Source organism: Bos taurus, chromosome 13 (assembly GCF_002263795.3).
Source record: "Bos taurus isolate L1 Dominette 01449 registration number 42190680 breed Hereford chromosome 13, ARS-UCD2.0, whole genome shotgun sequence".
Classification (NCBI taxonomy): domain Eukaryota; kingdom Metazoa; phylum Chordata; class Mammalia; order Artiodactyla; family Bovidae; genus Bos; species Bos taurus.
The window spans coordinates 69,624,880-69,636,878 of NC_037340.1; the positions used below are offsets into that span (position 1 = coordinate 69,624,880).

The 11,999-nt window shown below is 51.3% G+C and overlaps 1 pseudogene; it reads left to right on the plus strand.

Moving 5' to 3' along the window:
- Window positions 1-7,734: 7,734 nt before the first annotated feature.
- Window positions 7,735-8,185, plus strand: LOC107133058 (small ribosomal subunit protein uS8-like; annotated as a pseudogene).
- The last annotated feature ends 3,814 nt before the right edge of the window (window positions 8,186-11,999 follow it).

The following is an 11,999-nucleotide window of genomic DNA, read 5'->3' on the forward strand; positions in this document are numbered from 1 at the left end:
ACGACCCCATGGATTGCAGCACGCCAGGCTTCCCTGTCCCTCACCACCTCCCAGAGTCTGCCCAAGTTCATGCTCATTGCTTCCCTGGTGGCTCAGAAGGTAAAGCATCAGCCTGCAGTGTGGGAGAACTGGGTTTGATCCCTGGGTCGGGAAGATCCCCTGGAAAAGGAAATGGCAACCCACTCAAGTACTCTTGCCTGGAAAATTCCATGGATGGAGGAGCCTGGTGGGCTACAGTCCATGGGGTCGCAAAGAGTCACACACGACTGAGCGACTTCACTCACTGTGTTCATTGCACCAGTGGCAGCCAACCATCTCATCCTCCAATGAGACGGGGCTGTACCCCAATACAAAATAAAAAGCTTAAAAAAAAGAATGTGGACGTTTGTCTTTTACTTGTATAATAGAGAGGGAAAAGAGGGGAGAGGAGGAAAAGGAAGGAGGGAAAGAAGGGAAGAAGGGAAAGTGGAGGGAAGGTGGAGGGGAGAGGAAGGGGGAGGGACCCCAGAAGCCAGTTCTGGGCAGAGGTGCCGTGGGACCTCCATGCTGCCCTGACCTCAAAGCAAAATAAGAGGGCTGCACCCACCAGTCCCTCCAGTGCTGCGCTCAGCCCGGGCAAGCCCCAAGGTGACCCAGCCCTGCCTCCGGCCAGCCCCCCCATGCAGCACAGCTGTGCCACACAGAGAGAAGGGGGGCTTGGGGCCACGCTCTCCCCCTCCCAGCAGCTCGAACTGATTAGCCTCCTAGGGGAGAGTGGGGGACAGGGTCTGGTCAGCCTCCCAGCTCCACGCTGAGGACTTGGTGGAGGGAGGCTTGATTAAATAATTACACAGAACCCACTGAGTAATCACGTCGGCTCCAGAAATAAGGAGTCCCTTCCGAGGAGGCCCCATTAGCGATTTGGGGGCGTGTGAGGGTGTCTGTCTCCTGCCAGTGAGAAAATTACCCGCATAAGGCCTCATTTGCAAAATGCATCCCAACTCACTCCATCCCCTCCCAACCCCCGGCTGCACAGTGTGAGCTCTGTTCCACGGCTGAGGACCCCGAGGCTCAGAGCCACTGCTGGGGCTAGTTCAAGATCCTGGGATGAGGGGAGATTCCAGCTCTGACTACCCAAGGGGCCGATGCCAGGGTTCAGGACTGAAAGATCCTCAGAGAGGTCCTGGGTTTCGCTTGTTGTTTTTGCTTCCCCATGAGGATTATTTGTCATCTTTCCATTTTGGAAAACAAATCTAAAACCAGCCCCGTGAACCTTCCCAAGATCAGCTGCTGCCAAGAGAATAGGCCAGTGTGTGGGGTGAGAGGTGGGACCCTCACCCCACACACAGGGGACCCTCAAATCCCCCCACTGCAGCTGTCCTCATCCCATCCACCCAGGCCGAGCAGTGGCCGGGGAGCCCAGCTGTTCTATGGGCTCAGGATAAGGGCCACAGGGGGCTGGATGGACAGGAAGATTCCAGCAGCCCTTCCAGACAAGCATCTGGTTTAACGGGACTCTCCGTGGCCCAAAGCGAGATGCGCAAAGCCGGCTGTCTGCTGGTCCAGCTTCCCACCAGCCAGCCCCTTTGGCTCATTTATGCCGGAGCAGCCCAAATTCATTAATAATGATTAGTCTCTTCCTCAAGAAGAGGCTAGCAATCAAAGGGCCATTAAAATTAAGTGCTGGAGGAACGAGGGTGGGGAGGGGAGGGGGGAGGAGGGCGGGGGATGGGCAGCAGAGCTGGGCATCAGTACCCCCCGGGACTCTGACACCCCCCTGCCGCAAGACCTTGAGTCAGTCACTCCTCGGCCTCAGTTCCAAGGACACGAGGCTCAGTTTCACCATCTCTGAAATGGAGGGGTCGCTGTGACTACCAGGTCAATGATAACATGCGTGGAACTCCCAGCTGAGGGGAATACGTCTTGGGGGACCCTAAGATAAGGCCCCCAGCACCGGGACCCTGGGGAAGTTAGTGGAAGGGGAGAGGGATGCTCTCTGCCAGGCCAGACCTCTGAGAGTGCCTCTCACTGCCCAGCTGGGCTCATTCCAGTTCCTGGGTCACACACGACCCAACCCCCCGACCCCTACCACCGCGAAGTCCCAGCACCCCCGGGGCAGAGCATCAGGAGCAGTGTGGCAGGGGAGAGGGGGCAGCCACAGCCCCGAGACCTTGGAGGAGGCTGGACCTCAGCCCCCCGACCTGCTCTCTGGTTTCTCGTGAGTCTCAGGTACAGAGAGGAGGCCCAAGGCTGCCACGCTCCACACCCCACTGACCCTCCACTGCGCAGGTGACAAGAGTCCAAGATGCGGCCACCCTCTGCTGGGGACAACCTGGAGTCCCACACACACCCGGGCTGGGGGAGGAGTGGCGGGGGGAGGCTGCAAAACACACCCACTTGCCTCTCAAGGAACAGAATTCAAACAGGAACAAAGAAAAGAAGCAAAAGAAGGGACTTCCTGGAGGTCCATTGGCTAAGACTCCATGGTCCCCATGCAGGGGGCGTGGGTTCAATCCCTGGTCACGGATCCCCGCCCCACAAAAGAAGAAGAAAACAGAATCCTGCAGTCTATCACATCCCGCCCTTCCTTGGGAGAAGGGGAGGTGCCAAAACTCCAAAAGTGCTGAGCCCGGGGTTGAGGTGGCCGCCAGATGCCTCTTGAGGACAGGAAATGCAATGTTTCAAAGGCCCCTGTTATGTGCCAAGTGCTCAACCTTGTAACTTCATCCAACGACCACCACAAGGTCGGAATTAGTCATTCCTGTTTTACAGAGGGAAAAACTCAGCCTGTACAAGATGCCATGTCTGGGACAGTCACAGTGCCAAAGCCAAGATGCAAACCCAGAGGGACGGGGTGGGGTGGGAGGTGGGTGGGGGGTTCAAGATGTGGGGGGCGGACACTGTGGCCAATTCATGTGGCTGTATGGCAAAAGCCATCACAATATTGTAATTATCCTCCAATTAAACTAATTTTTGTTTAAAAGTGGGGGAGCCAGGAGCACTGGATTCTGACTCTCCCCTCCCCTTTCCCACTTGGCGGCCAGGAGGTGGGTGATGACACAAGTGGTAATTACAGCTGACACTTCCCAAGGGCCAGGGGACCAGGCCACAGCTCTTGCAGATCTGAGTCACTCCCTCCTCCCCACAATTCTGTGAGGCCAGGACTCTCCTCCCATTTCAGAATGAAGACACGGAGGCAGAGTGACGTTCAATGACTCGCCCAAGGTCACGGGATAAGGACATGGCAGGGTCAGGACTCCGCTGGACGGGCAGGGTCCAGCCTTGCCTCCCACTGGGCCCGCTGGCACCGTGCTTGGAACAGACCGGCTGGTCCGTAATAAACATTGGACAGAAGGAGGGATTAGTCGCAAGAGAGGACAACAGATTAGCACAGGGTGATGGTCAGGAGGGCCCGTCCAGAGCCAAAACAGCCTGGGTTCAGATCCCAGCTCTGCCACTTTATAACTGCAAGCTTCTTAAGTTGTCTCCGCGTCCATTATCTGAAAGACGACTATAATAATAGCTCTTGGGGCTTCCCTGGTGGTCTAATGGTTAAGAATCTGCCTTGCGATACAGGGGACGCCGGTTCGATCTCTGTTCCGGGAAAATCCCACATGCCTCGGAGCAACTAAGCCCATGCACCGCAACTACTAAGCCTGCGCTCTGGAGCCGGGAGCCGCGACTGCAGAAGCCTGAGTGTCCTCAAGCCCGTGCTCCGCAAAAGGAGAAAGCTCTGCAATGAGAAGGCCGCTCACCACAACTAGAGAAATCCCCTCTTGCAGCCACGGAGACCCAGCACAGCCAGAAATAAATGCATGTTTAAAATAATAATAGTTCTTATCAACAAGGATTCTTTAGAGCAACAAGGGGGTTCCTCCACAGCCTGGCACCTGCTGAGAGCTCTGTCCTACTGTGGATGAGTGGACGGCAGGCAGCACTGAAGCTTTGGACCAGCTGTCAGCCCAGCCCCAGGGTATTCTTATGAGGCCACCCAGGGCGGTCAGACTCCACGCATGCGCAAGTCCGAGAAAGACCGCGTCCTTCATTTTGGCACCCTGGGCGCCTGACTGCCTCACCCTAGTCCCAACTCTCGTCTGTCTGCCCACTAGTTTCCGTCTGGTCTCCCCCCCTTCTCCTGGGGTCCTCTGTTTCCTCCACCCAGAGGACAGGGGCTCTCAGACCAGTCCTGCAAGGGTCTCCAGCCTGGTGACAGTAATCTCCCCGTCACAGAGAGATTAGAGCAAAGGCCAAATGGCCACTTGGAGCCTACGGGACAGGATAACTGGAAGCGATACAAGGATACAAGGAAGCTGGAAGCGATTTCGAAGCTTGGAGCGAGCTCATGGAGTGAGCATCGCCGGTGTGAATGATCACAGCGCCACCTGGTGGTAATGTGGGAGATGGTGCGCCCCCCGGCCCCCCCTCCCCCACCCCCGCCATCTTTCACAATGGGAGAAGGCAATGGCACACCACTCCAGTACTTTTGCCTGGAAAATCTCATGGACTGAGGAGCCTGGTGGGCTGCAGTCCATGGGGTTGCTAGAGTCGGACACGACTGAGCGACTTCACTTTCACTTTTCACTTTCATGCATTGGAGAAGGAAACGGCAACCCACTCCAGTGTTCTTGCCTGGAGAATCCCAGGGACAGGGGAGCCTGGTAGGCTGCTGTCTATGGGGTCGCACAGAGTCGGACATGACTGAAGCGACTTAGCAGCAGCAGCAGCATCCTTCACAATGAGGGCATTTAGACGTTTCAGTTCAGCTCAGTTCAGCTCAGTCGTGTCCGACTCTTTGCGACCCCATGGACTGCAGCAGCCAGACCTCCCTGTCCATCACCAACTCCCGCAGTTTACTCAAACTCATGTCCATCGAGTCGGCGATGCCATCCAACCATCTCATCCTCTGTTGTCCCCTTCTGATACCAAGCCTTGTTGATGAATTGTTTTCGTACAATACATCATTGAATTCTAACAACACTCTAAGGAAGGTATTGTTACCCTTTTTACACGTGAGGACACTGAGCCTCGGAGACTCAAACTGAATTGCCCAAGAAAACACAGCCAGCAAGTGGCAGAGCCTGGACTGTAGCTCAGACTTTCTGACACCAAAACCTTCCCTAAGCCTCAGAGGAATCAGTGAAAAAGAAAATAGATACTTCCCCTGGTCTCACAGAGCTTACAGCCTAGTTGGGGTACGGAAATAACAAATTCATTTATCAAGTGTCCACTCTACATTAGGTGGGACTTCCCTAGTGTCTCAGATGGTAAAGAATCTGCCTACAGGACAGGAGACCCAGGTTTGATCCCTGAGTCGGGAGGATCCCCTGGAGAAGGAAATAGCTACCCACTCCAGTATTCTTGCTTGCAAAATCCCATGGGCAGAGGAGCCTCATGGGCTACAGTCTATACAGGGCATTAGGTGCTGAGGATGAAGAAAGTGGCCAGGGTCCCTGCCCAAATCAAGCTTGTAGGGAAGATGGACATTAATCAAACAATCACACAAATAAATATTATTGTCATTCAGTCACTCAGTCACGTCTGTCTCTTTGCAACCCCATGAACTGCAGCAAGCCAGGCTTCCCTGTCCTTCACTATCTCCCAGAGCTTGCTCACACTCATGTCCATTGAGTCAGTGATGCCATCCAACCATCTCATCCTCTGTCATCCCCTTCTCCTCCTGCTCTCAGTCTTTCCCAGCATGAGGGTCTTTTCTAATGAGTCAGCTCTTTGCATCAGGTGCCCAAAGTATTGGAGCTTCAACTTCAGCATCAGTCCTTCCAATGAATGCTGCTGCTGCTGCTAAGTCGCTTCAGTCGTGTCCGACTCTGTGCGACCGCATAGACGGCAGCCCACCAGGCTCCCCCATCCCTGGGATTCTCCAGGCAAGTTGATTTCCTTTAGGATTGCCTGGTTTGATCTCCTTGCTGTCCAAGGGCCTTCTCCAGCACCACAGTTCGAAGGCATCAATTCTTCAGCACTCAGTCTTTTTTATTATCCAGCACTCAGATCCATAAACGACTACTGGAAAAACCATAGCTTTGACTATACGAACCTTTGTAGGCTAAGTAATGTCTCTGTTTTTTAATACACTGTCTAGGTTTGTCATAGTTTTTCTTCCAAGGAGCAAGCATCTTTTAATTTCATGGCTGCAGTCACCATCTGCAGTGATCTTGGAGCCCAAGAAAATAAAGTCTGTCACTGTTTCCATTGTTTCCCCATCTATTTGCCATGAAGTGTTGGGACTGGATGCCATGATCTTCATTTTTTGAATGTTGAGTTTTAAGCCAGCTTTTTCACTCTTCTCTTTCACCTTAATTAAGAGGCTCTTTAATTCCTCTTTGCTTTCTGCCATAAATATACAAGAGCAAAAACAGACCTGAAGGAAAGGTATAGGTCCTGAGACTGGATTTCAGAGTGCCTACTTGCCCTGGGGTGGTGGCAGACGGGGGCAGGGTGGGAGCGGGGTGGTGGGTAGGGGGCAGGAAGCAGGGAAATCTTTGCTTAAAAAGTGATGCCCTGAGCTGAGATCTGGAAGATGAGTGGGACTTAACTAGGCAAAGAGGCATTCATTTATTCATTAGCACATGAAGGCAATGTGGCAGTCAGCCTTGTTTTCATTTTTTTTTTTTGTATTTTAATTTTATTTTATTTTTAAACTTTACAATATTGTATTAGTTTTGCCAAATATCGAAATGAATCCGCCACAGGTATACCCGCGTTCCCCATCCTGAACCCTCCTCCCTCCTCCCTCCCCTACCCTCCCTCTGGGTCGTCCCAGTGCACCAGCCCCAAGCATCCAGTACCGCGCATCGAACCTGGACTGGCGACTCATTTCATACATGATATTATACATGTTTCAATGCTATTCTCCCAAATCTCCCCACCCTCTCCCTCTCCCACAGAGTCCATAAGACTGATCTATACATCGGTGTCTCTTTTGCAGTCTCATACACAGGGTTATTGTTACCATCTTTCTAAATTCCATATATATGCGTTAGTATACTGTATTGGTGTTTTTCTTTCTGGCTTACTTCACTCTGTATAATAGATTCCAGTTAAATCCAGAAATAGAGGGATTTCCTGGTGGTCAGTGGTTGGGACTCAGTGCTCTCACTGCCATGGCCCACGTTCGATCCCTGGTCAGGAAACAAAGGTCTCACAAGCTGCATGGTGTGAACGACAACAAAAAAAAGTCCAGAAATAATACACAGAATATTTGCTTTTGCAACTTGCTTTTTTACTCCACATTGTTCTTCAGATCTTCACACACAGATGTCAACACACAGAACCATTCACTTCAACCAAGGAGGCCTTCATGCCATTGACACCTGCCACATGCACTGAGATTTGTCCATCCACGACCCTGCTGATTTCATTTTGGTTGTTTCCAAATTTTCTTGCCTACAGACAGTGCTACGGCCAATAACCTCCCAATGGGTGCATCTCAAAGTGAATCTCAAAAAGAGGCTTTCCGGGTGGCTCAGTGGTAAAGAATCCGATTGCCAATGCAAAAGACGCAAGAGACTCAGATTCAATCCCTGGGTCGGGAAGACTCCTTGGAGTAGGAAACGGCACCCACTCCAGGATTCTTGCTTGGAAAATTCCATAGGCAGAGGAGCCTGGTGGCTACAGTCCATGGGGTTGCACAGAGTCAGACGTGACTGAGCAACTGAGCAGAAAGTGCACGTGTGTTAGAGTTCCCCTGAGGTAGGGACCTGTATGCTTTTAAATACTTTTCAACACCATTTTGGCTGAAATGGGGAGAAAATACATTTCCATTGTATTAATAAAGAATGTATCTTTCTGCCATCCTCCTGTGCTGCCACAATAGTACATGTGAATGACCTGGCTGATGCTTTTAAGAAGATCAACAATGTGGAAAAGAGAGGCAAACGCCAGGTTCTTATCAGGCCGTGCTCCAAAGTCATCATCAGGTTTCTAACTGTGATGATGAAGCACAGTTACATTGGAGGATTTGAAATCATCGATGACCACAGGGCTGGGCAATTGTTGGGAACCTCACAGGCAAGCTAAATAAGCATAGAGTGATCAGCCCCAGATTCAAGATCTAGAAAAATGGCAGAAAAACCTGCTCCCATCCCATTAGTTTGGTTTCATTGTATTGTCAACCTCAGCAGGCATTATGAACCCCAAAGAAACAAGTCTAAATCACACAGGAGGGAAAACCCTTGGATTCTTCTTCTAGGGATGTAATGTTTTTGTTCAATCGCTCAGTTGTGTCTGACTAGTTGTGACCCCGTGGACTGCAGCATTCCAGGCTTCCCTGTCTTTCACCATCTCCCAGAGTTTGCTAAAACTCATGTCCATCGAATCGGTGATGCCATCCAACCATCTCATCCACTGTCATCCCCTTCTCCTCCCGCCTTCAATCTTTCCCAGCATCAGGGTCTTTTCCAATGAGTCAGTTCTTCACATCAGGTGGCCAAAGTACTGGAGTTTCAGCTTCAGCATCAGTCCTTCCAATAAATATACAGGATTGATTTCCTTTTGATGGACTGGTTGGATGTCCTTGCAGTCCAAGGGACTCTCAAGAGTCTTCTCCAACACCACAGTTCAAGAGCATCAATTCTTCAGCGTTCAGCCTTTCTTACTGTCCAGCTCTCATATCTGTACATGACTACTGGAAAAACCATAGCTTTGACATACGCGCAAATAAAATGCCTCGGAGCACTCTGAAGAAAATAAATTCAAAAATCTAAAAATTCATACAAAAACAAATGCATTTACTAGTTCCTGTACCTTAGCTGAAGCCACCTTAAGGTCATATTTCTGTAGACTTTGTTCTTTGTCCCCTTCTTTTGTATAATTTTTCCAAGTTGGAAAACTTTTAGAAAACATACTCAAAGGGCTTTAAATGATGTGGGGATTTTTTAGGGGGGAGGCTTAAGACTTATTTTGTTTATATAAGTTTGCTGCACTGGGTCTTCACTGCTGCACAGGGGCTCTCTCTAGTTGCAGTGTGTGGAGGCTACTCTCTAGTTGAGGTGCACGGTCTCCCCTCTGCAGTGGCTTCTCTTGCTGCGGAGCACAGCCTCTAGGGTGTGGGCTCAGTAGCTGTGGCTCCCAGCTTCCAGCACACGGGCTCAATAGTTATGGCGCACGGGCTTAGTTGTTCCTCGGCATGTGGGGTCTTCCCGGAGCAGGGATCAAACCCATGTCCCATGCATTGGCAGGCAGATTCTTCATCACTGGACCACCAGGGAAGCCCCTGATGTGGTGTGTTGTTTTTTTTTTTTTAACTCACTCATTTCATAAATGGGACTACCTTTTGCAAGCCTGATTTCAAGGTTTCAGCTGAGTACTCTGTCGCCTTCAGGCTGGCAGGTCTCAGGCAAGTGGCATCCCTATAGTTACAGCGGGTCACCTGAAGATGTACATTACCTAGAGGTAGGTGGTCCCTTGGAGGAGGGGCTCATGTTTCTCTTCAAGCTTCTGCACATTGGACCAGGGTGTACCCTGCCCAGTCTGTGAGGAGCTTCTTGGGAAAACCTGAGTTAACCAGCACCCGCTTCCCGCTGATCTCCTTCTGTGTTATGGCCCCTTCACCTGGTTCCAGGTGTACGTGTAAACTCCACGGGAGAAGTTTTAGAGCATCAGGTGTGACACAGACCTTGAGGCTCATGGTGGGGGTGGGGCACCAGGGGTGCCTGCCTAGTTCTCATCAACCCCTTTTCTAGAATTGCCTCTGATTCTCAGAACTATGGCTAGTGAAGGGTGAAAGGGACTCTAAGGCCAGGACACACCACCTTCTCTACCGGATTCACTCACCAGACACTCCCTTCCGTCCATTCCGTCAGGAGATAAGCAGATGAATCGAGCTGAACGGAAAGTCGCGTCCCTGGAAACGGATATCGGACCCAGCGGCAATTCCAAACTCCGCCACGAGGTGGCAGCACAGCCCCGGCTCTGGCCCTGGTCTCTCAATAGTTTGGGGGTCCACCAGGAACCTCAGATCTGTGTCCAGACCCTGTCTTGCGGTTCCTCTGCCTGTCTCAGCTGTGTGACTCCCTCTGAGTGCCCCGTACCCATTAGGAAACCCCCTAAGCTGGCTAAGATACTGCAATGTACTGAGGCACAAGGAATCCTGTGCCCCTGAGAGTCTGCTCATCCCATCACACTGGAGACAGAGTAGGGTTACCAGACAGCCCCGGAAAACCTAGAGGGGGCAGGAGGAGGCTCGAACCTGTGTGCAGCAGAGACAGGGCTTCCAGAACCAAATAAAGTAGCCCGAGTTCCTGTCCTAGATGAAATCAGTCCTGAATATTCATTGGAAGGACTGATGCTGAAGCTGAAGCTCCAATACTTTGGCCACCTGATGTGAAGAACTGAGTCATTAGAAAAGACCCTAATGCTGGGAAAGATTGAAGGCGGGAGGAAACGGGGACGACAGAGGTTGAGATGGTTGGATGGCATCACCAACTTGATGGACATGAGTTTTATCAAATTCCGGGAGTTGGTGATGGACAGGGAGGCCTGGCGTGCTGCAGTCCATGGGATTGCAAAGAGTCAGACACGACTGAGCAACTGAACTGAACTGAGTCCCTGTCCCAGCTTCTGCCTCTTCCTTCACCTAGTGCCCATAAGATCCTGAACCAAGGATCAGTGGTCTGTGGCCACGTGCCAAGCCCTGCCTTCTCTGCCCACCATTCTGGCAGCTGAGTTCACGGGCCTGAGCCACCTACACACTGCCTCAGCAAATAGGGGCCGCCATGCAGGGTCCCAGATCTCTGGACCAGCATGGATCCATCTGACGGCACCCAAGTTGCTGTCTCTGGTCTGGATACTGGCCCTTGGTACCCTGATCCCTGGTCAGGACAGACCAGCCCATATGGGAAGGTGAGCAAGGACAAGCCATATCCTGGAGACCTGGCCCAAAGCCTGAGGTCTGAAACCTGGAGTCTGGCAAGTTCCTAGCTCCACGCTCACAGCTTCCCAGATAGTTTATTCCTTGCCCACATGGTGATTGCAATTCCATGGCATGTATGTTTGTGTGACCTCTTACTATTCGGCTACCCTCCTAACCTATAAGCCCCATAAAAGGGGCCAAGTTCACCCTGTAACCCCTATACTGAGCACAGCCCCTGGCACACAATAGGTGCCCAGCAAAGAACTGTAGAGGAAGCAAAAGGATAAATGGGTATCTTCCCAGAAGAGAACGCAAAGCACCTGTAAATGGGTTTACAACTGTCAAGGCATGTCTTACAGTGATCTCATCTCATTCTCAGGGCTTCCCAGGTGGCATAGTGGTCAAGAATCTGCCTGCCAATCCAGGAGATGCAAGAGAGGCGGGTTCAATCCCTGGGTAGGGAAGATCCCTGGAGAAGGAAATGGAAACCCACTCTAGTATTCTTGCCTGGAAAATCCCATGGACAGAGGAGCCCGGTGGGCTACCGTCCATGGGGCCATAGAGAGTCGAACATGACTGAGCAACTGATCATGCACACACGTTTCATTCTCCCCACCAGCCAGAGTAGGTACTATTATTACCCCACATTGCAGTGTATTCCTTTCCTAACACTCCAGTAACAAATTACTCTGAACTTTGTGGCTGAAACAACACAGCTTTACACTCCCACTGTTCTGCAGATCTGAAGTCATATGCAGGTCCCAAGCACTAGAATCAAGGTGTCTGCTGCGCTGCACCCCTTCTGGAGGCTCTGAGGAGAATCCCATTTCCTTGCCTTGTCCAGAGTTTAGAAGCTGCCCGCATTCTCTGGTTCATGATCCACGGCCTCCATCTTCAAAGTGGACAATGTCCCATTACTCTGACTGAAGCCAGAAAAGGTTCTCATCCTTTAAGGACTCCTGTGATTACACTGAGATCACCAGGATAATCCAGAATAATCTCCTATCTCAAGGTCTGTAATCTTAATCACACCTGCAAAGTCCTTTTTCCAGTGCAAGATAACATATTCACAGATGCCAAGGATTAGAACCTGAATATCTTGGAGGTGGAAGGGAGAGGTTTTTTCCAGCCTAGCACACACAGATTCAAAATC